Genomic DNA, 4,551 nt, shown 5'->3' with positions numbered 1-4,551 from the left:
ACGGCCGGACTGTCCACCTCTCCCTCGACCAACGAATAGGTTCTGTTAAAAGATTTTTTTTTAAAAAAGAAAGGGGCATCTTTGAACCTACCTTGTTCTGTGATCACGTGCTACATTTGCGTCGCAAGATCTCTACCTCCATGGATTCTTTAGTGCCTCCATTAAACTGCCCTCCGATTATGTGGCTGGAGTGGTGGTTGCTTTCTATGTATGCTTCTTTACTCTCGAGTTTAGATTTTGCAGCACTTTCCTTTACCTGTTTGAAAGAAGAAGAAGAAGAAGGAGGAGGAGGAAAAAACAAAAACAATCTCTCCTCCGCCGCGATGGGCTCTGCAACGGTCCTCGCATCACTCTGCAATGGGGGTGCCGCAAGCTCCTCCGCCGCATCAAGGTCAGGGACAAAGGATCCGCCGCAAAATCTGGCGTCCGGAGGGGAATCGCGTCTCGGAATGTCCGCCGCATCGTAGATCAAGAGTCCCCCCTGCACCCGCCTCTTTATCCCCTCAGGTAATAGATCGGAGGTTGATCCGGAAAAGTTAGGGTTTGATCTAGTTTGAGGTGTCGGCGGTGAGATATGGAAGTAACCACTGCTCGGATTTATCCACAGGAGGTCGGAATCGGCCGGGAGCGAGAACCACAACTCCCGATCTGTCTCGTCGTCGCCGGATAAGGATGACCGTTGCTACACGACCAGGGGATCGGCGGCATTGGTATGCGAGGGCGAGAACGCCGACGAAAGAGCCTCGGCAGCCTCTCTACCTCGATTCTTCGTTTCACTGTCGAACAAGGAGAAGGAGGAGGACTTCATGGTGATGAAGGGGTGCAAGCTGCCGTAGCGACCCAAGAAGAGATCCAAATTCGTCCAAAAATGCATACTCGTACGCTTCCATTCCCTCCAAAAATCCGATTTTTAAGATCAAACAGTCGAAAAAACTAATTTTTTCCTCTAATTTCTTTGACAAACTCGATCTAGTTGGTGAGTCCTGGAGCATGGCTGTCAGATCTCTCACAGGAGAGGTATGTAGTCAGGGAGAAGAAGGGATCAAGAAAGGTAGAAATTCTCTCTCTACCTTCGACTAATTTGCTCGTCTCGTTCCTACATCCCATTCACATCTCATGTTCTTTTGTTTCCTGTTCCATAATTCGCAGAGGAGAAGAGGATTAAAGGCCATGTCCATGGAGAGTGATTCAGAATGAAGCAAAAGGGAGAGGTAATAGTAATTGCTATCATTGATTATGATCGAATTGGAATTTTTCCGTCAGAATTTAATTTTCCCATGACTCATCATTCAAATTTATTTTGTTTCTTGTATAACTTAGTTAATTTTGTTAATCCAGCGGATGGTGGCTGACTTTTACGGTGGGAAAATCTTACTAAAGGTTAATCTTTATGTTCGTGCAGACCTAGTGGTTGCTAGTGCTGGTGACGATAAAAAGATATCACTTTGAAATAAAAATGGCCAAAGTATGGGATCCTTTCCTTCTCACGGCAGCGACCTTGCTGATGACATTGAGGTAGCTCATTGTTTGCTCATTAATTTGTTCTATTGTGATCAATACATCTGGTTTTCTGGAAATTTACAGATGCCCGGATGCCATTCAAATCATTGTCTGCATTTTTTTCCCCCCTGTCTCTCTGTCTCTCTTAGAAGAAAAGCACTGGAACTGTTGGCACGATAGAAATTGCCACCTTCTTGCTATGTTGTGTCTGGGTATTTTCTTCCATCAATATTTTCTTCGAACAATGGTGATTGTTCGTTTGACTCCCTTATGAATTTTAGCATACATGTTGAACAAATAAGAAGAAAATAGCTAGCATATCTCTTTTGCTAGGTAGGTTATTTCTTTTCATCTAATTGTACAGCAATGTCTGCCAATATAGCAAAGTCTGACTTTGACTTTTACAGTTGATGACTTTGCAAAAATTGCTTATTCTGATGTTACACATTGAAGAAATAAGAGACTTAAAAGCTAGATTTTCTCCTTTTCCAGGTAGTTTTTTTTTTCTTTGCGTTTGAGTGCAGAGCATGGAAAATGTTGCTTGTAAACATAGAATGAGTACAGCTTGATTATTCTGCAAGTTTTCACTTGATGGTAAAAATTAAGAGAAATTTTATGACTGTGCCGTGTTTTGATATTTGCAATTGTAATAATATGAATCCTTTACGTTATTTTTGTATGTTTCATTGTAATGTTAAGTACCGCTCCTGAGCCTTGTTTCCCCTTGTTGTGATTAGGGACAAATTAGTGCATACTCGCAGTCTGGGTGACTATACCTGTATTTTTTTAGTAAGCTTACTGATTCTGATTGATGCCTAACAGGACCTAAATGACAATATGGCCATGGGTTTAAGTAATAAAAACACTTCTTATCTGTGTAATTATGAGTGCATAATATATCAAACATTTTAAAGATTTTTTTACTTTTCTCTATTTTGTAGGAATCCATAAATTGTATCAGCTTTAGTAATAAAAGTTCTAGATATCTTTGCTATGGAGGAAGTGGGCATATTGTCAAAATATGGGACCTGCAGAGGAAAAGGGGCATCAAACGGTTGAGTGGTCATATTGACACAACTACAGGTGTAATGTACAACTGCAAAGATGAACATTTAGCATCCATCAACGAGAAGGGGGATCTCATACTTCATTATCTTGCTTCCGGAACACGGGCTGAACTCAAGGATCCAAATGGGTAGGTTATTAGCTGTCAAATATTTTGAAAATTCCAAACTTTCGCTCTACTAACATCTTTTTTGGTTTAACATGAATCTGTATTGGTGATGCGATTTCAGGTACTAAGAGTACTTGATTATTCTCGATTTAGTCGACATCTTTTGTCAACAGCTGGGGATGATGGATCTGTTCATATTTGGGATACAACTGGTCGCAGACCAAAGGTTAGTAAAATAATATTTCTTAATCTGCTAAAATGAAGGAGAAATTGTATTTGTTCCCTGCATTCACTAAAAAATTGATCTCCATTCACTCTGGCTCTTGGTGTCAGGTTTCTTGGTTGAAACAGCATTCTTCCCCAACAACTGGTATTTGCTTCTCTCCATCAAGTGACAAGGTATTATCTTCCTAGGAATCTATTAAATGATTTGGATTTCTGGTGGATAATTATACATGGTTTGGCTAGTTTTGTTGGATGGGAGGTGCTTGTTCTATAAAAAATCAATGGCCATTATATCCTGACTTGTTTTCCCTGTAGATTATTGTTACAGTTGGTCTTGATAAAAAGTTGTATATGTTTGATTCTGGAACAAAAAGACCCTCATATTGCATGCCTTTTGAGGCACCCTTCTCATCGCTGGCATACTGTGATGATGGTAATCTATTGGCTGCTGGGACAAATAATGGACGTGCAGTATTCTATGATGTTCGAGGGAAACCTCAACCTTTCACAGTTCTTCGTGCATACAGTAGTTCAGAGGTAAGATATCTTATCTGCCAAGAATAGCATGTATTTCATAGTCATCTTGATTCTTTTTTTCACTGCTTCATTAAATAGTCTATTTATATGCTGATGATAGCATGCCTTTCATAGTCATGTTTGTTCTTTTTATGCTAAACAATCCTGTCAGGTCATGCAGAACATGCAAGCATATAGATGCTGCAAAGGTTTTTATTAGTTTATTTGATCTCATATGACAGATTTAGATTCAATTTCATCAAGTAATCTGAGAAAATCACACGTTTGGGTTTTAGATTATTAGATCACAGGCAGTGCACATAGATAAAAAAAATCTATCTTTTTAAATAAAGATTGATTGAAAATTACATCTGTGCTAGTTTATTGATACCTGTTATGATGCTTGATTAGCCTTGTGAAACAAATTATAAGTGAGAACAGATACAATATATTTCTGTGATATTTAAAGAAGTGTTTTCACTGTGATTTTGGGTATTCATCAAAAGTTTAATAAATAAAGAAATCATTTTTTCCCCCGTCTCTCTGGTTTACATCTTTTCTTCAGTTCAACCACTGTTAATGATTATTCTAGAGTGACCTGCGTGTCTTTGGTTTACATCTCTGATTCAATTCAATAATTGTTAGTGAATTGATTTCTACTAGATGATTGCTCTGCAACCACAATATGTCTTTTCTGTAAGTCTTATGCATGTCTCACCTTGGGTGTTGTTTCCCACAGTTCTAAAACACAACTAATTTACTTGATGTATTCATGAGAAGGAAAAATACAACTGAGTTCTGAAGCAATTGATGCTTCTGTTAAAGTTGCAAAAGAATTACTAAAATTTGATGATGTTCTTGGCAGACTAATAGCATGTGTGAACAATTTGAATACCACTGCTTTATATGTTAATAAATTTGAAGAAATATAACCACGGCTGGCTATACATAGTAAAATCTCATCTTTTGCTATTTGATGTTTTCCTTCAAATATGTCCTAAGCATTTATTTATTTCGGCTTGAACCTACAAACATTGTTTATGTCCTACAAACATACATTCAACAATGGTAGAAGATTTTATAGAAGTTGACTAAAAATGACAACACTGCTCCCTGCAATTATAAGCTTCATCAGA

At 38.4% G+C, this 4,551-nt stretch overlaps 1 long non-coding RNA gene across 1 annotated transcript; it reads left to right on the top strand.

The window, feature by feature from the left end:
• The first annotated feature begins 811 nt into the window (after positions 1-811).
• LOC122003463 lies at positions 812-1,210 on the top strand. The gene is made up of 3 exons (XR_006117972.1): positions 812-878; positions 974-1,051; positions 1,150-1,210. It is a non-coding gene; the product is annotated as an uncharacterized LOC122003463 (long non-coding RNA).
• Positions 1,211-4,551: the final 3,341 nt, after the last annotated feature.

The sequence above is a fragment of the Zingiber officinale genome, chromosome 7B (assembly GCF_018446385.1).
Source record: "Zingiber officinale cultivar Zhangliang chromosome 7B, Zo_v1.1, whole genome shotgun sequence".
Lineage (NCBI taxonomy): Eukaryota > Viridiplantae > Streptophyta > Magnoliopsida > Zingiberales > Zingiberaceae > Zingiber > Zingiber officinale.
Note: the sequence above shows the minus strand (reverse complement) of the source record. Positions and strands in the feature narration are given on the sequence as shown.